This window comes from Polyodon spathula, chromosome 2, assembly GCF_017654505.1.
Source record: "Polyodon spathula isolate WHYD16114869_AA chromosome 2, ASM1765450v1, whole genome shotgun sequence".
NCBI classification, from domain to species: domain Eukaryota; kingdom Metazoa; phylum Chordata; class Actinopteri; order Acipenseriformes; family Polyodontidae; genus Polyodon; species Polyodon spathula.
Window position 1 is genome coordinate 17,973,161 of NC_054535.1, and position 24,072 is coordinate 17,997,232.

General features: G+C 38.8%; 1 pseudogene; it reads left to right on the forward strand.

Annotated features, from left to right (window-relative positions):
* The first annotated feature begins 1,388 nt into the window (after nt 1–1,388).
* Nucleotides 1,389–22,537, forward strand: LOC121326198 (annotated as a pseudogene).
* Nucleotides 22,538–24,072: the final 1,535 nt, after the last annotated feature.

The window sequence follows — 24,072 nt, forward strand, 5'->3', positions numbered from 1 at the left end:
AATCTAAGTGTTTATCAGCTTGCGTCCCAGGATACTGTGGTCTGTGTTAGTGTGTGTGTGTGTGTCTGCGTGTGCACGTAAAGAAGTTTGATATTAATGCAGTGTGAAACTCAATCTATCATGTTAGAGAAACTCTGACAATAGAACTGCCATGTGCTCTGCAGACTGTGTCAGTGTTAATTTACTGCCCCCGGGTGTCAGCGAGACTCTCAGGAGTGTCGCACTCCCATCAGTGAGCTATCAGCTTGCATGCAATCAGAGGGTATAGAAAGAAAGGTGCTATTGAGCTTTTCATACCCAAGGCTAAGGAAAGAAAATCTGACCCTCCCTGTCCCATTAGAATAGGCTTAAACCCACTTGGTTTGGAATATTATTGATTTATGGAAGACACATAAATGACATGAGGACAGGACGATGAAAAAAAAAGGAACATCTGGGCTGGCATGCTGTTATGATTTTTTCTTTATCCGTGAGGCTTTAAGAAAAAAAAAAAAAAAAAAAAAAGATGTCAAATTCAATTAAGTCTCAAGCATGGTTTAATCTGCTGTGAGACAATAGCCAATTCATAGAGAGTCACAAGGGCTTCCACAGTGGGAATATGCATTTAAAAATGTGGGGGGTTATTTTTCCTATGAAAAGATGAGACCGTGATGTCACAAACACATCAAACTATACCACCATAATATCTGATACACAAGTAGGACTTTTGAGGCTCTGTAGATGCTGAGTTCGGTGCTAGGGTTTTTGAATGAGAGGGTACGTGTTAAGTTAAATGGAAAGCCTATTTAAGGAGTGACAAGATGCACAATCCCACAGGTAACAAAGGCACAACTTATTTCCTGTGCCATTTTCCATTTATATGATTTACTTTGAAGAGCATTATTTAAAGACTTAAAGTTGAAGAGAGCAGAGGTTTCTACATAACTGGTATCTGCCCCCTTTTAAAACTCTAAACCCATAGTATAGCATTAACTAATAATGTTTTACCAGGACTGGCGCCACATGGGGGCAAAAGGGGGCATTCCCCTCAGTTGGAATATTGTGCCTCCTCAGTTTTGTATCCCTAGCCTGTCCTGCAATCTGCCCCCTGAATCATGCCCACCTGATTTGTTGTGTCTATATGCTTCATTCATGGAGCTCCCTTGCACGCATCATATGTAAGTCACACACATTTTACATATTTTGATTGGCCTTCACATAAGAAGGGTGGGGTCAATTTGACCGTTTAGGTTTACTTTCAAAGTTATGTACTATGAAAAAAAAAAGTTTCACCACACAGCTTAATGGAATTTAGCTATGTTAATAATTAGTTAGGCAGTTGAAATAGTTTAGTTAAGTAGCAGATAGGTAGCATGATGGATATCAGAAAGTGGTTTCGCCAGGGCACAATGGCAGCATTGGATCAAAAAGGCACGGAGGGGGAAAAGCCAGCCACAGAGGCCAAGACCACCGATCAAGGCGGCTGCAAATCTTCTGAATCAGGGTAAGAAAAGGCAGCCTAGCTGGGCTTGTATTATTTTGTTATTTGCTAGCTTTTGGAAATGCATGGCAAATGTCAGAAATAGGCCTAGACATGATTTTCTTCATTGGTGTTCCTGCCTAGTCTACTGCTTGATTTCTGTCGTGTGATTGGATTGGAAATGTTTGGTTTTATAATTGGATTGTTTTAATGTTGTTTTATATGGTAGAATAGGTGCTCTGCATTACATTGGTGAGGGTGGGCAGACCTTGGCCAATGGCTGAGTAACGATGTAGCTATAGCGTTTCCATAAACAGCTCGTTGCTATGGAATACTAATTTCTTTGTTGTCTTACGCAGCATAGTACCGCACTCTTGTGACAAGACAGCTTGGTAACTGTGTCCAAGCTGCACTGTACCGATAAGTCATAGTAGTGCATTGTACAGTATTGTTTGCTTTCTGCAATTGGAAGTGCATTGTATTGGCATAGGGAAGTGTTGTTATGGTATTTAGCAACTGTTTTGCATTTCATTGATGGGTATTGTGCATGTAGCTGTGTAGCGTTTTCATAACTTGCAATTTTTTGACCCGGTTATGAATTGTCCGTGTTTGTAAGGCGGTGCAGTAGCCTGTATTCTTGTGGCAAGACAGCCGTGCAAAGCTGCAAATACATTGTGTGTAATTGTACTATTGATTATTATCCATCCTGTGTTATCATCGAGCGAAAATAGTTGTGCCCCCTTAGTCATTTCTGATGCCCCCTTGCTGAGTTAATCCTGCCACCGGGCCTGTGTTTTACTTCCAGCTCAGTCAGAGATTCTACTGTTCACTGGCAGCTGTGTGAATCACATGCTCAAAACACTTTGTTGTACAGTACAATTGCTAGTGTTAGTTGAGTGGTAAAACTGGTACTCGCTCTGGTATGAACTGCACTTGAGGTCTGAGGCATAATTCTTATTTCCTTGGACTTTTGGTCCTGAAGTTCTCGCTAAATAACTAAAACCATTAGGTCATAGTTTCTAGAAGTCGTCAGATTTTGTAAATATTTAAATTAACTTAATCTTACAGAAGAAACTTGCTGAAGTATAATTTTACATAAGTGATTTACAAGTGACCTTTTTTTAATTGATTTCAAATATTCAACCTTCACATTGACAAAATGGTTGGTTAATTATGTACGGTTTGGAGTACACTATTACTTTTTTAGATAATAGATACTCACATCTGATTTCATGGCTTACTGCCTAGTTTTATTTCCTTGTTATGTTTGTGTTCCAAATGTATAATGTCCAGATTTGAAATCTATTCAAAACTATTCAGAATTGTCTTTGTTACACTGCTATATTGCTCCCTCCAATTGCTAACTTGCATTTGGGTTCGTTCTTAGAGCTAAGACAAACCACATAACCTCTGTCTTCCCTTTCTAAAACAGTATATATCATGCAGTTTTGAGAATTGATGCATTCTGCTCTGTTTTTGTACTTGTAAGAGAAAAGTTATTGTACATCTCCTTTCTCATGATGTCAATCCTTTAGGACAAACATATTTCACAATTAAGTGATCGAGAGCGACAGGCTGTTAGCAATCTAATGATGTTTTTTCAAAAATCACGTTTAATTTATTCAAAATGTTATTTTGAGGTCCTTAGGCTAGGAAACAGTTTTGAGGTTTCTTATGAGAGCATTCCAGTAAGGGTTGAAAGAACCATGGATGGAGCTAGGGGGCTCCCTATCTGCCATTGTGGGACAGTGTTGCCCACTCATGGGGGTTGTGTTTGCATCCTAAGAGTTTGGAAAGATTAACTTCTTGACCATTTCTGCTTCGCTGTCAGAACTGTACCAGACTGCCAAGATTAATCTCTGGTTAAATATCTACATTAGGACCAATTCAAAAAAAAAATTATTACATTTTTAATAACATACAAACATAAACCCACACCTTAAGTGATGGCTATACATCATAGGAATAGTACGATAACAACTGTTACAACTTTTTTTTTGTTTTTAAGTATATATTTGCAGTGGTTTGCAGAAATATTCACCCCCTACCAATAATGTCACATTTTGTTGAATACAAATAATTTATGCACAGTTTTTCAAACTAACTGTTTTTATTCAAAGCTGTAGTTGTTAAACTGAACCCTGTAATATGAGGAGGAGGTTAAGTGTCAGCAAAACTTGCAAAGAAAATGTATACAATGCATAGTATATGATGTATGATTGCATAAGTATTCAGCCCCTCAACAGTACTTGGTAAAAGCACCTTTTGCTGCTATTACTGTTATCTGAGTCTTTTTGGATAGTTTTAACAGGTTGTTAGCAATCTAATGATGTTTCTCTACTAGTTTTGCACAGTAGGATGGTGACATTTTTTCCCATTCTTCATGGGAAAATTGCTCCAGTTCTGATAAGTGTTTTGGGGATCATTGACTGCAATCTTCAAGTCTCGCCATAAATTTTCGATTGGATTCAAGTCAGGACTTTGACTGGGCCACTCAAGAACATTAATTCTCTTATTTTTCAATCACTCCAGTGTGGCTTTGGCTTTATGCTTCGAGTCATTGTCCTGCTGAAATGTGAATTTCCTCCCCAGTTTCAGTGTCTTGGCTGACTCAAACAGGTTTCTCTCAAAGTTTCACCTGTACATTGCACCATCCATTTTCGCCGCTATCCTGACAAACTTCCTAGTCCCTACTGAAGAGAAGTATCCCCATAACATGATACTGCCACCACCATGCTTGCGAGTTGGGATGGTGTTGCCTGGGTGATGTGCAGTGTTGAGCTTGTTCCAGACGTTTGGAATTTAGACCGAAAAGTTCAATTGCTGTCTCGTCTGACCACAAAAACTTTTTCCACATGTCTTGCAGTATCATCTACATGCTTTTTGGCAAACTCCATCCATGCTTTAAGATGAGGCTTTTTGAGTAATGGCTTCTTTCTTGCCATCCATCCATACAGGCCAGCTTTGTGTAGGGACCGGCTTATTGTTGATGTGTGAACACTGACTCCCATCTCAGACACAGAACTTTGACATCCCAAACCAGTTTCCTGCTTGCCTGGCCGCTCAGTTTGGGAGGGTGACCTGATCTGGGTAGTGCCTGGGTGGTATGATGCATCTTCCACTTCTTAATGATGGACTTCACTGTGCTTAGAGGGATAATCAGCGCCTTTTAAATTTTCTTGTACCCTTCCCCTGCTCCGTGCCTCTCTACCACTTTATCCCTGACTTGTTTCAAGAGCTCCTTGGTCTTCATGGTTGCTTTGTTGGATCACTGTGTGAGTTGCAACTTGAAAGTCTTTATATACCTGAGGGAAATTATCTACAAGTTAAACCACTTTGAGTACACACAGGCTGAAACCATCTCACAAACTTTGTGACCTTTCAAATAAATAATTTGCTCCTGAGCTGATTTAGAGCTGCAGTAGCAAAGGGGTTGAATACTTATGAAATTAAGATTAATCTGTTTTTGTCTGTAAAACTTATTTATATTCTATATGCATTTTTTTAACTTTATCAGTGTGGAGTAGTTTGTGTAGATTCTACATGAAAAGTCTAATTTGAAAGAGTGCCAACAAAATGTGAAAACTTTGCAGGGGGGCGAATACTTCTGCAAACCACTGTGTGTGTGTGTGTGTGTGTGTGTGTGTGTGTGTGTGTGTGTGTATATATATATATATAATGTGTAATTTATTTAAAAATGGGCCCCACATTTTAAGTAAATAATTAAATTTTTCTTTATCTGTGGTAGAGCCTCTCCAGCTGTCATAAATATAGCATTAGATGTTTCCATTCTGTGAAAGTTTGACATTTCTCTCCTTTCCAGCATTTAAGTATTACAGTTTTTTTTTATCAAACAACAAAAGCTTAACACAATATTAACATAATTAACACATTTTATTTCTGAGCAAAAAATGGCAGCATTTTAATTTTTTTAAACTTTCTTATTTACACAACGTACTGCACAGCATGTGCTACAGACAGCATCCCTATAATTACCATGAATTCATACAGATTTGTTTTCTACAATATGGGGCAAGCTCAGTAGTTTAGCATTTATAAGAGCCATTGATAAAACATAGTTTTCACTAATGATTTGCTAAATGGTTTAGGACTTTTTTTAGCAAATAGCTTTCTCTGTGAAAATTGGATTGGAAGGCCTTTACCTCAAGGTTGACTGGTTCAGTTACATGCTATCCAGCAGCAATTTGAAAATCACTTTATCTTATTTCATTTTCATTCCCTGGTTGCTGGGAGACTACATGACATTAACCTTGTTGTTTTGGTCAATTTACCAACAGGAATATGTTTACTTAGTTATACTGACACTTTCTTTCCTTTAATCTGGTTAAGAAGAATGTGAAGCTCTATGTATAAAAGATTGACCTTAGTATCTACCTCCTTTCTTTCCTACCTATCAGTGCTAGTTTTAGATGGATTAGGACGTGAACCTTGACATGGATTTAGCCCTATACATATTTATGAGTTCCACAGCACCTTTGTCCTACTCTGTTTAATGGCCACCTTCAGAATGCTGGACAAAACATGAAAAGAAGACTTACATTTGAGCTATGGGAATAAAACACATCTTGATATTAAGGTGACCAGTTTCAGGAATTGACAAGGCAGTGAGAAAGGAATCTTTGCTACCCCTCTGTTTACACATTCCTGCCAATGGAGCATCTCTGTTGCTGTGATTCAGGCTGGATGACAAAGAAATTCCACCTAAGGCATCATTACAGCGCATGCCAGAGTTTGCATCTGTGTTGTATTCTAGTATCCAAGCCTGCAAAACTTAAATAGCTAGAGCCTAGCTAACACGTTGGAAATGTGCTGTTGTAAACGTGTGTCATTTAAAGAAAACTGTGATGGCAACTAAACAGATACCATATGACTTTTCAACTTTTCAGGAAGTCTAAAACAGCTTAGCAGTTCATTGTATGTACTTGTTTGAAAGCTACTGTTACTATGGTGATAAACGCTTCTGAAAGAGTGCATTGGAATAGGGAGTGGATTAAGAATGCATTGCAATATAGCATGCAAATCACTTTTTTTAAAAAATTCCGATTAAGTATAACATTTTTTCAATGTAACATGAAATGGCATTAAATAAGGAATCACTGGTTTGCTACACACTGAAATACTCAGTAGGTTTTTGGAGGCTGTTGTGCCCTTTCCCCTTATACTTTAACCTTCATCGACCTCTACTAAGGTGGAGGACTGCAGATATTAGAAACAGGTCTTAATAAAGTGGCTAGGCAGCGTGTATTACTTCCGAATTAATGCACAGTTAAGACCAAACTGTTTCATTTGTGACCTCAGCTAGACTTGGTAACACTTTACATTGTGTCTCTAATTAATGTGCATTTATATAGTAGTTTCTTAGTAAATACATGTATACTTACACATAATTACAATTTTATTATGCATAGTTACAATGTACTTAATGTGTAAATCTTTTTTGCACAAGTAAGTACACAACTGGATCAGAAAAGAGTTAGGGTTCAAATTAGGTTTAGAGTTAGTGATAGGGTTAGGATTAGGGTTATATCATGTTTCCAAAAGTTGACAGGCAAATAGGTTCCAGAGGCAAAGAGAAATTTTGAGAGAGGAATACAGTAACTTTAGCAGTATAAAACTGGAAAGAAACTACTGCCAGACAATATTTCAATTCAGCAAAGTTGTTCCTTGCTTGCTGGAAACCGTTTCAATTGAAATTGCCTTTGCCTTTCACTTGCTTTAAGCTTGGACCTATTGTAATGTTTATTACAATAATCACTCTATAGTAAGTACTAGCAAACAAAAATGAAAAGACGAGCACATCCATACTGTGCTTTAAAAATGTGAATAGTGGGTACAGATCCTGGCACTCCAGATGCTATATGCATCTGTGTTTTTTTAGGAAGTGACACTTGAGGTTCTCCCTTGGACTGTTCTTAAGGCAGACTTGTGACTTAAAAATAGATGGGACATATTTATCTTGTAACATAGTACTCAATTTTCCATCTACAGAAGCTGAACCATAGCTCTCAACCCATCTCTTGCTCATAGAAGGCATGGTGCCAGATCAGTAAGGACTCCCACGGAAGAATAAAAACAGGTTGGACTCACATGGAAGATAATATACACCATCACTCTGCTGTCTAATGTAAAAAATCAAAATAAAAAAATTTAAAAAATCAAATAGCCATGCTTCCTCAATCAATTCATAAGAAGAGTTATTCAGCCTATCAATGCTCGTCAGGTTCCTAACTGATAATTGATCCCAGAACCCCATCCAGGTGGCCTCTGTAATTGTGCCAAATAAGGTCCTGGAGCCATCCGAGTTTTTCCAAGTACCCCATGGATTCTGATTCGTTTGGAATCTTTTTCCAGTTTTTGTACTCTGTCTGCCTGCAGGATCCCCTTGTCTACAATTCAGCACAATTGGCATGTTGGATGTGGAATTTTACACCCACACCTTCTAAAAGCAGTAAAGAAACGATTAGATGTGGCCTTTTTTCATATGCTACTGTGCTGTCCTTGCCTGTTGAGGCCAAGTCTGTTCTCCCTTACAGCTGCAGTTGCAGTTTGTACAAAAAGTTGTTATCTAAAAAATATCAGCTCTATTGACTGGTTTCAAAAAATGCTATCAGAACTAAACTTGGACTGCCCATTGCTACCTTAAAAAGTTAATCCAAGATTAGTCTAATCGTGAGGTGTGAAACCAGCCATAGACCATAAATCTTCTTTATTAATTAATTTGTTTATTTTGCTTTCTGAAATATAAGTGTGAATATGTGAGTTATAACCTCACACTGTTGCATATAGCCACAGGGGAAAGACCATTTGTAGACCAGTTCACTATCTTCTGTTTATTTCTTCAGGGATGCAACTCATTCGTATACTGTAGACCATATGGAAACAATAGTCTTGATGTGATGTTGGGTGAATGAGACTTAAATAAAACTCCACAAAACTCCAAAAAAGTGTAACCTTACCAAAGCTAACAAAAGATGAGGTGACAGGAAAATGTAAACTGTGTAACGTAGAAAAATAGTAAAAACGACAGAGGACACATTATGGTAAAACTTTACATTGTGTCTCTAATTACTGTGTATTTACATAGTAGTTACTCAATAAATACATGCATACTTGCAATGTCATTGTGCATAGTTACAATGTTCTTAATGTGAAACTAGTTTTGTATGATATAACCCTAACCCTGACCCCCAATCCTAACTCTACGTTTAACCCTTACCCCTTAACCCTAACTCAAAACCTAACCCTAACTAATACAAGTGTGTACTTGCATATATTTTACAAAAAATGCACACACTAATTACATTGTAACTATGCATACTAAGATTGTAATTATGTGTAAAAACACATGTATTTACTAATTAACTACTATGATGATACACAGTAAATAGAGGCACTTAATGTTTTATATTAATACCGGTGTATTACCCTGAAGAAACTCTAGCATACCCGCCTGCACACAACAGCATTACCAGCAACATGGATTTGAACATATTTTTCACAATTTTCCAGGTACAGTTCCAGGTGAGTTGGAGATCATTTATTTGTGTGATTGTTCCTCTATATAAACTTGTATCAATCAAGGACTGATTCACCTAACTGACCTTCCAAGGCCCTTGAACTCAAGTAGACACCTGCAGGGCTGGCCTTTGCCCTTAAGGGGCCTGTAGCTATTAGGTGTTGAAAAGCTAACTGGCTTGGCAATATGATCAGAGGATGCCCTCGTTTCTCCTGAGCTGCAGTGGGACTGTTGTTGCTGTGAGGGGACATTATAAATTGGGGAGGAAAAATAGTAATAATAGAGCTATAATGTGGATGAGTGATTGATTGAATTGATTAGTCGCTGAGAAGCAATTTCTAAACATGCTGTATTGTTGGACTTTTGTGGATTAAACACTGCTGGAATGAAATTGCTGTATTACCAGGAATGGGTTTGCGGAGTCAATAACAGAGCTTGTAAGAGAGCAGCACCTTTCATAGGTGCTTGAGAGTTTACTATGGAGCAAGATTATTATTATTTTTTTAACACTAGAAGGACCGGAGATATACCTAGAAACCCTGCAGCAGTCGTTCTGACAGGTGTGTTCAAAACACTGTAAATAGTATATTTTTTATTGAGTATGCCACAAACATCTGAACAACCAAAGATATTATATATATATATATATATATATATATATTATATATATATATATTATATATATATATATATATATAAACAATCTATAATTTAAATAAATAACCATCTGAACAGACATCGGTTTACATTGTACGATACATATTTATAAACGTGAAATACATTTTTCACTTTTCAACAGCAGTCGGTTTATTATCAGATGATAACAGAACAAAGTGGATAAATAACCTTGGAAGAAATACATTTACAGAAGTGCACAGCACAAGAAGTTATAAAAAAAAGTCTAATTTATTTTTCTTTTTCGACAAAAGGGTATTGTAACGGATGTGCAATGTATTGTTTATTTTTTTTTTGCATATAATTAGATTGAGTTTTATTGTGTGATTTTTATTATTTCTTAATGTTGCCCTGTCCCTTTAAACCCCAGGGAAACTAATGGTCTCCATGGTAACTGCAGTGCTAATTTGTAATGGGGCCAGCTGTATAAAAACAGGTGGGGTTAATTAAACGGGAGAGCTACCAGGTTCTGAGAGATTTGTGAGCTGAGAGCATGGGCCGGGGAACTACTGTTTGGTAAAGGTTCTAACTTTTGAAGTGTAATACTGGTGCTCTGTGAATTGGCTTAAGCGCTAGAAGTTAATGGTAAACTATTGCTATTCATATTGAATAGTTTGGTCCACTCTATATTGGAGTGGTTTCAGTGAAGAATCCCTCGTGCTCTCAGACTTCGATAGCAATTGTATGGGTTTGATTACAAAAGAGAATGCGCACTGCCTGTATCCTGAGTTTGTAATTACGATCGTGTGAATTTCGGTGTAATAGCTCTGTATACAGATTCCTTTCCTGTGTTAGGGGTTGTTTTAGACTTTTAGAGTAGCGTTTTTGTTTCTGATTATTCCAACTGTGTATGTGTTTACAATATATATTTACAAGCTGCCTGTTAACTCTTGATTGCACCCTTGCACTTTATCAACCCGTGTATTAACTAAAATAGCAGCTATTGGAGTAGTTAGGCATTTTTAGGTTGCATGAAGCTTTTTGTCGATCTTATTATATGAAAATCACTGTCTATTACTAGTTTTTAAAGTGTGTTATTTAAGGGTTTCATATTTTACTTTTGGAATTGTGCTGTGAAAATCATTCTTTTTCTTACTTAGAAGTGTTGGTGTGACGTTATCTAGTTTTTAAAGTATCCTAATACTTGGGGTCTAATGGGATCGCTCTTGGTTAAAAACCTGTTGTTATAGTTAAAGGTTGCTGCTATTGAATTTGCTGCTATAGGTAAAAGCTGTAACATTTTATCTGAATAAAATCCTTGTTTTTAATCCTTGTTGTCCTCCCTTTACACACTGAGCTTTCTTGATTTTTGAAGAACCTGTTATTTAATTGGAGTTATATTAGCTCCAAATTGGCGTAGTCTTTAGCTGTACTTAATTGGTTATTTAAAATAGTAAATTTCATTGTAGTGATAACCAAGGGGGGGTATCGCTGGGTTAGTCTTTCAGGGTGTTTTGGGGGGTGCTACAACTTGGCGTGTGTCAGCAGGATCAAGGATTTTAGAGCAAGTGTGTGGAGTGAGGTGAATTGGTGAATGTGCAGTCGGGTGTGTATAATGGTTTTCCCATACATGTTTGGCGCTCCATGGATTCCTAAATTTTCTGGTAAAAAGGATGGTATTTCTTTTGCTGAGTGGAAGAGTAATATTAAATCGTACATTGGAGGGCAACCTTTTTCTGAGATACAGAAAGTGGAAATGTTATAAGGTAGTTTAGAAGGTGAGGCGAAACGAGAAATTTTAGCTTCTGCAGCAATTGAGCGATCTACAGTACAGCAAGTCTTTGATAAGTTGAAGGAACTATATGGTGACACATTGCTTTTGTCTGCTGTTAGGGCACAGTTTTTCTCCCAACAACAGCTTAGTGGGGAGAGTGTTCGGGAGTTTGCACTCAACTTGCAGGAGATGATGAACAGCCTAGAGAAACGTGATCCAAAGAGCTTAGCTGAGCCGGACAAAATTCTGAGAGATCATTTTGTGGTCATTTTAATGGAGGTTGGCTTAAAAAGGGAACTTCGGTCTCAAATTAGGCTTGATAATGATATTTTGTTTGTTGCAATAAAGAAACAGGCATTGGATTGGGTAAATGAGGGGAAAGAGGTGTTTCTGCAGGCTGGTACTGTAACTAGGTCATTTACATCTGAGAGAAGCATTGCTGTAGGAGGGGCATCCCCTGTAACTGCTGGCGATGGGGGTCTACTGTCAGACTTAAATCAGGAACTTAAAGAGCAGATTTTAAAATTAATTAGAGCTGATTTAAAACGGTTAACTATTCAGTTGGTTGAGGAGGTCAGAGAGGACGTGTCTGGAAGACAAGATACGTTTTATCAGAGGGCGGGGTCAAGGTTCCCAGTATCCATCTAGGATTCAGGGTCATCAGTTAGATCAGTATGATAAAGGGGGTCAGCCAATTTCTCGAGGTTGTCAGTGCAGTGGTCATATTTTGAGGAGATGTCCAGAAAGAAACCAAGTTAGACTGACTTTAAACTAATTTCACCCAAGGGTGTGGACCAGGCACTGGGTATAGAGATTACAGGTCCTTCAGAGGTGGAAACTGGTAATGTAACTGGAGATTGTCCTGTAATTATTGTATCAATGGAGGGTGTGGATATGCCTTGTCTTAGAGACACCGGGTCTCAAGTGACCACCTTTTAAAGGAGAGCTATTTTCATAGCCATTTTGGTAAAGAGAAACGACTTCGGGATCCATCAGGGTGGTTAACCATTGTAGCTGGTAATGGGTTAACGATACCGTTTTGTGGGTATATAGAACTGGACATCGAAGTATGTGGACAAGCGATTCCTAATAAAAGGATAGCTGTGGTAGTGTCACGCCAGGCCTACTTGGGATGAATGTTATTCAGGAGTGTCGTGATAGCTTCTTTAGCCAGTTTGAAGTGGGCTTTTTGGAGAAAATGATGGCTGCATCTCCTCAGGAGAAAGTGTGGCAGCAAACTCTAAGAGTTTACGAGCATAGTTTACAATCAAGTACTAAGGATGGTAAACTGGGGGTGGTTAAGCCAATTCCAGGGTGTATAGTTGAGATACCCGCCCAGTCTGAAAAGGTTGTGGTGTGTAAAACAGATTGTAGGCAGGGGAGAAATGGGGTGGCTCTTTTAAAACCCAATGGAATAAAGGTTCTCCCTGGAAATGTAATAGTGGCACGTTGCTTAATGAAAATTGAGCAGGGTCGGGTGCCAGTCAGGATTTTAAATCTCAGTGACATAGCAGTGTGTTTGCCTTCCCATGTTCAATTAGGGGAACTGTTTGAAGTGGAATCTATCGATATTGGCCAGGGTCCTGAGATCCAGCTTGAGTTTGTAACAGACCAGGTGGTGCGTGTTAATGTTCATTCCCAGCAGGGGGCAATAGATAGGTGAGCTGCTATGCAGGGCCAGGGGTCTTTGTTTGAACTGCCAGTGTCTATTGATTTGCAGGGGATAGAGTTTACTCTAGAGCAGCAAGAGAAACTCATTAAACTGCTGTATGAACACAGAGGTGTTCTCTGAACATGAGGATGACTGGTTCTACAGAAACGGTCACTGATCGGATCCCTACAGGTAATACTGCACCAATTCCTCCTAAGTTGTATAGTGAGGTAAAGGAACTGTTAACTTGGATGTTAGACACTGAAGTAATCATGGAAAGTTGTAGTCCATGGGCGTCTCCAATAGTTTTAGTTGAGAAGAAAGACAACACCACTAGGTTTAGTGTAGATTACAGAAAGCTAAATGCTCACACCTGTAGAGATGCCTGTCCATTATCAAGGACTGAGGAGTCTTTGGCTAAGATATCTTTTACTTTGGATTTGGCTTCAGGTTATTGGCAAGTTAAAATGCACCCGGATGATCAAGCTAAGACTGCCTTTATTACGCCCATGGGACTGTATGAATTCAAGTGCATTCCCTTTGGGCTGTGTAATGGGACTTTTCAAAGATCAATTGAGAGATGCCTAGGGGATCAGAATTTCAACATTCTTCTACTGTACCTGGATGATATAATTGTCTTTTCTCCTGACTTTGACAGCCATTTAAACAGCTTAGACTTGGTGTTTGGACGTTTGCAGAAAAATGGCTTAAAGCTAAAGCCAGCCAAGTGTCACCTGTTGCAGGAAAAAGTGAGTTACTTCGGGCACGTGGTTTCTGAACAAGGTATTGAACCAGACCCTGAGAAGATACAAGATACAATATGTTAAATGATTACTTTTCACAAGTTTTTACAAAGGAAGATACTGACAACATGCCCCACATGTCATCCAGTTCCTATCCAGTTTTAAATAACTTTAGCATAACTGAGGCAGAAGTGTTAAAGGGACTAGGAGCTCTTAAAATAAACAAATCCCCTGGGCCGGATGAGATCCTCCCAGTAGTACTCAAAGAAATGAAAGAAGTAATTTACAAACCGCTAACCAAGATCATGCAGCAGTCTCTTGACACAGGGGCGGTACCGACAGACTGGAAAATTGCAAACGTAATACCGATCCACAAAAAGGGAAACAAAACTGAACCAGGTAACTACAGACCAGTAAGCCTGACTTCTATTATATGCAAACTTATGGAAACTATAATAAGATCCAAAATGGAAAATTACCTATATGGTAACAGGGTACTGGGAGACAGTCAACATGGTTTTAGGAAAGGGAGATCGTGCCTAACTAACTTGCTTGATTTTTTTGAGGATGCAACATCGATAATGGATAATTGCAAAGCATATGACATGGTTTATTTAGATTTCCAGAAAGCTTTTGACAAAGTCCCGCACAAAAGATTAATTCTCAAACTGAACGCAGTTGGGATTCAAGGAAACACATGTACATGGATTAGGGAGTGGTTAACATGTAGAAAACAGAAAGTACTGATTAGAGGAAAAACCTCAGAATGGAGTGTGGTAACCAGCGGTGTACCACAGGGATCAGTATTAGGTCCTCTGCTATTCCTAATCTACATTAATGATTTAGATTCTGGTATAGTAAGCAAACTTGTTAAATTTGCAGACGACACAAAAGTAGGAGGAGTGGCAAACACTGTTGCAGCAGCAAAGGTCATTCAAAATGATCTAGACAAGATTCAGAACTGGGCAGACACATGGCAAATGACATTTAATAAAGAAAAGTGTAAGGTACTGCACGCAGGAAATAAAAATGTACATTATAAATATCATATGGGAGATATTGAAATTGGAGAAGGAATCTATGAAAAAGACCTAGGAGTTTTTGTTGACTCAGAAATGTCTTCATCTAGACAATGTGGGGAAGCTATAAAAAAGGCTAACAAGATGCTCGGATACATTATGAAAAGTGTTGAATTTAAATCAAGGGAAGTAATGTTAAAACTGTACAATGCACTAGTAAGACCTCATCTTGAATATTGTGTTCAGTTCTGGTCACCTCGCTATAAAAAAGATATTGCTGCTCTAGAAAGAGTGCAAAGAAGAGCGACCAGAATTATTCCGGGTTTAAAAGGCATGTCATATGCAGACAAGCTAAAAGAATTGAATCTGTTCAGTCTTGAACAAAGAAGACTACGTGGCGACCTAATTCAAGCATTCAAAATTCTAAAAGGTATTGACAATGTCGACCCAAGGGACTTTTTCGACCTGAAAAAAGAAACAAGGACCAGGGGTCACAAATGGAGATTAGACAAAGGGGCATTCAGAACAGAAAATAGGAGGCACTTTTTTACACAGAGAATTGTGAGGGTCTGGAATCAACTCCCCAGTAATGTTGCTGAAGCTGACACCCTGGAATCCTTCAAGAAGCTGCTTGATGAGATTTTGGGATCAATAAGCTACTAACAACCAAACGAGCAAGATGGGCCGAATGGCCTCCTCTCGTTTGTAAACTTTCTTATGTTCTTATGTTCATTTTGACAGTGTACCCTTATTGCAAACTGATACTCAATGACAGTGTACCCTTATTGCAAACTGATACTCAATGACAGTGTACCCTTATTGCAAACAGATACTCAATGACAGTGTACCCTTTTTTCAAGAATTGTGATATCGGTAAGGGTTTCTTTTTAACAGACCCTTTTTGAGACTTGCCAAGTATTATACCAGTAAACTTACCTTTATAACGTTGCACTGCTTCTTGTAAAGCAATGTTTTAAGGAAGAATGTGCAGCTAGTGCCTCCTCTCGTTTGTAAACTTTCTTATGTTCTTATGTTCTTATATGACACTGTATCATCCTGCTGTGAGTGGACAATGTGAGCGTTTTAATCGTACCTTGTTGAACATGTTGGCCACATTGGAGAGGGAGAATAGGTACAGGTGGTCTGACTTTGTTTTGGAAATGGTACATGCTTATAATAACACTGTTGATGTATGGAAGATGTGCACGTTTACCTATTGATCTGACCCTTGAATGGTCTGGGGAGGGACAGACTGTGGATAGGTGGGTACAGCAGCTTCATAAAAGGATGTGTTCAGCTTATGAGAAGGCTGGGAAACTGTCAGAACAAGCTGCTAGTGCACAGAAGCACCACTTTGATAAGAAAGCTCAGGGTGGCCCATTAATACCGGGGCAGAGAGTGTTGGTCAGAAATAAACGCTACCGGGGAAAAGGTAAATTAGCGGATAGATAGGAGGTAGAACCATACTATATTGTAAAACAGTCAAATTCATTTTTGCCTGTTTATGTTAAAAGGGATAGGTGATGAGAGGGTGCTCCAAAGTAATTTATTAACTCCCTGTCTTTTTCCTCCAGTTAAACCCATAGTGGAAGGGGAACCATCCTCTGTCTAGGGAGGGCCATCTCTGTGGGGGTATCCCAGGGTGGGTTTGTGTTTTCCTGGGGTATTGCAGCCTCTAGGGGGAAGACCAGGTACCCATGAGCGTGAGATTCTAACTTTTGAAGTTGAATACTGATGTGCTGTGAATTGGCTGAAGTGATAGAAGTTATTGGGAAACTACTACTATTCATACTGAATAGTTTGGTCCGCTTTATATTAGAGTGGTTTCAGTATCCCTTGTGCTCTCAGATTTCGGTAGCAATTGTATGGGTTTGAATATGAAAGAGAATGTGCACTGCCTGTATCCTGAGTTTGTAATTACGATCGTGTGAATTTCGGTGTAATAGCGCTGTATACGAATTCATTTCCTGTGTTAGTGGTTGTTTTAGACTTTTAGAGTAGCATCTTTGACCTGATTATTCTAACTGTGTATGTGTTTGCAATATATATTTACAATCGGCCTGTTAACTCTTGATTGCACCCTTGCACTTTATCAACCTGTTTATTAACTAAAATTGCAGCAAACATTTAAGTGTTTCATATTACTGTTTGGAATTGTGCTTGTGGAAATCACTACTCGTTCTGAAGGGTGTTATTTAAGTGTTTCATATTTTACTTTTGGAATTGTGCTGTGAAAATCATTCTTTTTCTTACTTAGAAGTGTTGGTGTGACGTTATCTAGTTTTAAAGTATCCTAATACTTGGGGTCTAATGGGATCGCTCTTGGTTAAAAACCTGTTGTTATAGTTAAAGGTTGTTGCTATTGAATCTGCTGCTACAGGTAAAAGCTGTAACATTTTGTCTGAATAAAATCCTTGTTATTATTCCTTGTTGTCCTCACTTTACACACTGAGCTTTCTTGATTTTTAAAGAACCTGTTATTTATTTGGAGTTATATTAGCTGCAAATTGGCGTAGTCTTTAGCTCTACTTAATTGGTTATTTAAAATAGTAAATTTTAGTTATAGTGATAACCAAGGGGGTTTAGTTTAGTCTTTCAGGGTTTTTTGGGGGGCGCTATAGTATTCCTTTACCTGAGTAACTCTGTTCACAATCAACACAGAATGCGCTTCTCCACGCCGCCTTTCTGCACAGGGCACAGCTGTCCGAAGTTTTATTTTTATTGCACTTGCCAACCTGGCATTGGCGTCTCTTGTGGCTCTCAACGGGGTTGCCAGCTTCAGCTGTGGGTACACGCTTGGCAGTCTCCCTCTGTTACAAAGCTTCTTGCAAAATTCCTGTGCTCACTGTAAAATATCCATGGTAAATTCTTCTCCATGCATTCTTTCTTTGTAAAGTACCCAGGATCTGATGTCTGCTAGGTCCAATACATTGCAAAACAATTGAACAGACCACCATCGGGAGCCAGCTTTCACTGAATACTTCAGTGCCATCTGATCCAAAACTTCAACTCCATATTTTGTTGTGTGGTAAAACTCCACGGTCTCTGGTATTTATTTTCACTAGTCTCGATGCTAATTGACTGACTAAAGCCATACAGCTGGCAAGCAGGCAACACCCTTCAAAAGGCTGATTGAAAATAAGACTGTCAGTCATTCACTCAGGCAGAGAGTAGAGACTAATCTGATTACAGCTAAACACATTTCGGACAGATAAAAAATAAATAAATATAATACCGTTCTGTATAATCACAATACAATTGTTTTCTGTGTGACCGTCAATGTGACTGCTCCCGGGAGTTTTAGGTATAATGTAATATATCTCCTTTATTCCTGCACTCCCGCGTTTCATGCTTTGTGCTTATTTAATACAGACAGACAGGTACATGAATGCACAGCCCCATATGTGTTACATAACTGGAGAAAATTACATTTTAAAAACAAACTGCCAAAATGACAGTCGCAGGGCTTCTTGTGTTAATTTGGAATCGGCAATTATTTTACCCCCGATTCAACCTGGCTCACTACTGCAACTGGTAGTGGCATAGTCTGGATTTAAACTTGCAATCTCCAAGCTACAGGGTGCATCCTGCTCTCCGGGACGGGGTGTCTCTTACTGGATGCTCCACTCAGGAGCCCCTGGAGCGAGATTTTCTACTAATGCGACACATTGTATGTGGTTTAGTCTTGCATAAGGGAAGCAGGAAACTTAAACAAATTCTTTACATAAAGAAAAATCAATTTATTTAATTAAATGAAAAAAGTACTGTCCTTTACATTGATGTACATATATATTTTATGTGTAACTATACCCTGTTCACAGACAATCTAAAGTATGTGTCTAGCAACTTTTTATTTACAATACGGTAAGACTTAAATCTCAACTAGTATCACATGGAAACACAGTTCAAAAGATGATATTATTAATACAGGAATGAGTAGTTACAGTAAATTGAACTGCAGCTTTACCCCTTGACACATTTATATTCTAAAAAGTGTGTGTGTATGGGGGGATTGCCCCCCATAACTCCACCTATGATCTGCATTTTGTTTGGTACATAGTGTTCAATGCTTATCGTTTAATCTATGCATATTATTATCACTTCTTCAACTTCAACGTTTTTTTGTATTGCCTCATTGGTTATAGACAGACAGCAGACTTACATAACACTGTCTGGTGTTAAGAACCAACTCAGTAGTAGCAGTATATTTTCCCACATATTTACAATTGATTTGATATTTTTCTTTGCCCGTGGGTCATTGATCAGCTGTGGAATGAGCAGAACACATTACACACATGTTACAAACCTTTTAGCTAAATATAGTATTCCCAGTTGTAGATCCAAGTAAAAGCCTACTTTACAAATGGTAGAGACATGTTTTTTTCTTTTCTAAATACCACAGCACGTAGTGTTTTGTAAGATTTCAGAAAGAACCCTATTGCCTATGATAAATCCACCCCATCCAACGCATCCACACATCACTCGTAAGATCTATCCTTACACTTTAATTAAATAACTTTGAAAAACCTCTCTAAGTATTTGTTGACAGATGCAGGATATGAAATACCAAAGTAATCTTGCTTCATCAATGGCTTAATTTAGTTATTTACTTAATGGCAGCTGTGTAATACCTCCAATATACAAATGGATCATTTGTTCTATAGTTAGACTCATCGTGAGAGCTGTTGGCATGTGCGATGATGACTGACAGGGCAGTGCATGGAAGGTTAATGTGAGAAACATGTGTAAAATACTATCACGGCCAAAAGCGTATCATAGTAGAGAACTATGTCAACGTAGTGGGGGCAGCGCATGGTGTACAGTCCCAGTCAACCAAAAACCTACAGGGGGGGGGGGGGGGGGGTCATATCGGGGTCCGAGTCCAAATCACGAGTCCTTGACTTCGAATCTTGAGTCTGAGTCCTTGAAACAAACTCATATCATTTTAATTAAACTAGTGGTAGTGGGGGAACAGTTTACCTAACAAAGTTATCTGATATCCCTCAAGAAAAAAATCACAAATAATACAAAATAAAAACACATAATTATTTTGATTTATTTTTCCTAGCTAGATTATTCTATTTGCATGCCCTTTTCAACTTGTCTGTCACTATCTTCTTTTCTTTTGGAAGTGGAATTTGAATACTGTTTGAATGTACCTGAAGTTTATAGATAAGCTTTAAGTTGAGTTTGTGGACATTGTTTTTCACTTTGATAGAAGTTGCAATCTGGACTATAGAGCCAGTATAGTGTTAGAAACTGGTACAGTGTCAGAATGTGGTACACATACCAAAACTTGATGTGTATTGTCAAAGTGGTATGATGTCAGATTGCAAGTGGTATAGATTTTGGTACTGGTGTTTTCCTATTGTCAAACAGAGGTACATTTATCATTAATTGTACATGATTTTTTTGCAAGCTTAAACTGGAAAAAGACAATCTATTTCTCTAAAAGGAAAAAATAATTCACAAGATGTGCACCGCAAAGTTGCACAAGTTAATAAAATGTACAAGACCAATGTTTTGCATATGATGAATATTTGCATACCTATTTTCATAATGGTGGAAACAACATAAGAGACGGAAAATATGATAAATTCAATTTAAAAAGATGTAACAGACTGAAAACGGCATAACGTATCAGATTTGAATAGATGCATCCCTCAGTGGTCAAAGTTACTTTCTTACTGGTACTGTTTTTAATTCTACAGATTCGATGTGTGTTTCCTGAGGCCAGTTTTTCAAAACTTTTAATCTGGATCAAAGTGATCCAGATTTTGTAAGCCTGGATCACAGTAATCCCGATCGCATTTTGATGTTTTGAAAAACCCAATTGCACAATATAATCCAGATCAAATCGAAATCTTCAAATCGGAAATGTCAGGACATACTGTACACCCCAAGTTTGCTGTCTAAACCAAACAGCCAATTGTATTTTTCTTTTAAATGTATCAAATTCCATTTTTGACCACACAGCATGGTATTGTTGGATAAAAGTCTCAATAGTAGGCTTACCCATCCATTCAGCAGCCTCCTTCGTCTCCTCTCTGGGCTTTGTCTCACTTGACGTCTTCAGTTTTTGTTAATTTCTTTGATTGGCATTCCCCTACTTCCCCACTTTTACGTTTAAAAAGGTCAGTTAAGGTCTGTTGAGCGTGAACTTTCTTTGGCTTTTTTCGTTCAAACTTTTAAATTTTTTTTATTTAGTCATCTCCAATGGCTTTTACCCTGATTTTCTCCCCAATTTTGAATGCCCAATTATTGTTTTTATCCCAGTTCACTGCTGCAACCCCCCGGCGACTCGCCTAATGGAGGCTGAAACAGGAATCCTCCGAAACGTGTTCCTGCCAATCCATCATTTTTCGCACTGCGGATTCACAGCGAAGCCATAGGGGTTGCTGGTGCATGGTGAACCATGGATTCCCCTGCCGACCTAATCACTCCCTACCCGGGCGCCGTTCGGCCAATTGTGTGCCGCCCCCCTAGGAACCCATGGTCAGGCCTGGATTTGAACCATAGTTTGGTCAGCCTGGATTTTATTTTTAAATGTAAAAACAACTACATGTAAACTGCTCGACCCTTTCCAATATGGTTTTCGCTCTGCTCACTCCACTAAAACTGCTCTCCTGTCTGTCACTAACTCGCTAAACTGTCCCCGTGCTGCCTCTCTCTCCTCTGTCCTAATTCTCCTCAATCCCTCTGCTGCCTTTGACACTGTCGATCACTTTATTCTTCTATCCTCTCTCGCTGACCTGGAAATCTCCGGCACTACTCTGGCCTGGTTCTCCTCCTACCTCTCTGACTGCACCTACCAGGTAACCTGGTGCGGCTCAACCTCCACACCTCATCATCTCGCAACAGGATTCCTCCAAGGATCAGTCTTGGGTCCTCTCCTGTTCTCTCTCTACACCCGCTCCCTGGGCCTCCTCATTGTATCTATGGTTTCTAATACCATTTCTATGCTGATGATACACAGATATTCCTCTCCTCCCCCCCCACCCTGATCCCTCCCGTATCTCTACCCATCTGTCTGCAATCTCCTCCTGGATGCACCTGCATCACCTCAAACTCAGCCTCTCTAAATCTGACCTCCTTTTCTTCCCCCTCCTCTGATCTCTCTAACTCCATTCCTCTGGAGTGTACCAGGCTCTCTCCCTCCTCCTCAGCCAAGAACCTCAGAGTAACCCTGGATCCCACCTCTCCTACTCCTAGCATATCTCCACTCTAGCACGCACCTGCCATTTCTTCCTCAACAACATATGAAGAATCTGACACTTCCTCACAACTACTCCATGCAACTCTTCATCCAGGCTCTGGTACTCTTCCGTCTAGACTACTACAAATCCTTCCTGGCTGTCATCCCTGCATCCTCCACCCATCCTTTCCAGCTCAAACAGAACTCCACTGCTTGCCTGGTGTTCTCTCTGCCTCCCTTCTCCAACGATACTCCACAGCTCTGCTCACTCCACTGGCTCCCAATCACCACTTGCATCCGGTTCAAGCCTCCTGTACTCCCATACTGATGCCTTGATCAGACTGCACCCAGCTACCTCCAGACCCTCATCTGCACTAGAAGACTGTCTGTACCTCCTCTACGCTCCCCTACCTCCAGAGCCCACTCCTTCTCCATCCTTGCCCCGCAGTGGTGGAATGACCTTCCTACGGATGTCAGGACTGCTCAGTCCCTGATCATCTTCCGGTGCCTCCTCAAGACACACCTATTCAGACAACACCTGTAAAACTTGACGCTCCCTCTGGACAATATAGCACTCTGCCTTTTAATGCACTCTAACTTGTACTTATCTGCTCCCTATTTTATTGTATTTTAATCCTAACCTTAACCCAATCTGTAGTACTTTGTTTTTCACTTGCACTCATATCTAACCCTGATATATTTATCACATTTATCTGCTCTTGAACTGCCCCGATATCAAATCATATTGTGTTTTGTATTTGCTCTTATTAGGACTGAAGTCACTGTATTTGGTATATTGCTCTTAATTGTACTGTAATTCTTGATTATGTATTTTTTGTACATTTTTTATACAACTGTAAGTCGTCCTGGGACAGGGCGTCTGCTAAAAAATAAATAATAATACAAATAAAAATGTACATGTTGCAGGGTGGTAGGAAAGCCTTGCTGTTTAAGTGTATTGTTTATTTATTTTTAGAACAGGGTCTCTGTTACTTTGTATGCTTTTATTGTGATTTATTTATTGTATTTGACGGCGAAAGCCATGGTTATTGTTTTTGTATTTATTTAGACTTGTTCTGGCAGAGGCGAGGTAATAGCTTGTCCTCTGCCAGGAATGATTAAAAACCCTGTGCAGAAGGTGGCCATCTCCAAAATTAAGTGATTAATTTGTTGCTAAATTGGGAGATTTCTGTGGATGGGTTTATTTGGCTAAAATGATTGATCTCCTCAGTGCTGAATGAACACACAGTGGAGAGTGATTCACATGTTATAGAACCCCAGGGAAGCACAGTACTGAGTTTCCATTATACCGTAGCAGTGACCTAAACCTACTGCAATTTAAGATTTCACAATATAATACAAAACATTTTGCCCACGAGTCATTTTTAAGCCATGACTTTAAGCACTCAAATGTAAATTCGAAGGTAAAAACTTATATAAGGAACAATATTATTATTGCTGCCTAGCTAGTTATAAACATGTTTTTTTGTTTTCTGAATTGGGACTTAGAGATTTTTAAGTGCCTTATTTTAGCCTGCATAGACAGCATCTGGAACATATTTGTGTGTCAGAATCATGGTTGAGCTTCAGATTTACGTCTCTCAACTTTCTAGATTAATGCTTGATTCAACAGTTGTTTTCCCTTATAAACGGTTACTATGGTAAACTGTGGTATCATATACATGTAGTAAATAATAGTAAAGACAGGTTATAGCACAGATGAGGAAGGTCAAAGTTAGTAAAGATAAAAAAAAAAATACTTTGTACCATACTTGTTTATCACTCAGAAGTGCATATGAAAAGAATGTTTCACTTTGGTTTACAAAAATTGGTTGAGAACATATTCACTATAGAGCAAAATGCACTTTACAACAACTGTAGTAACCAGGGGTTAATATTTTAACCATAAAGGTAACAGATCTTGCAATTAAGATTTTGTTTATACAGTACACCTAATATAGTGATCTTGAGTTACAGTAACTCCCATATGCTTCAGATCTGCATTGGGATTGGGCTATCATGGCTTATTGTTGGTGTTGGTAGCTGCATGCGTACCTTTGCCTAGCCATGTTTTAACAT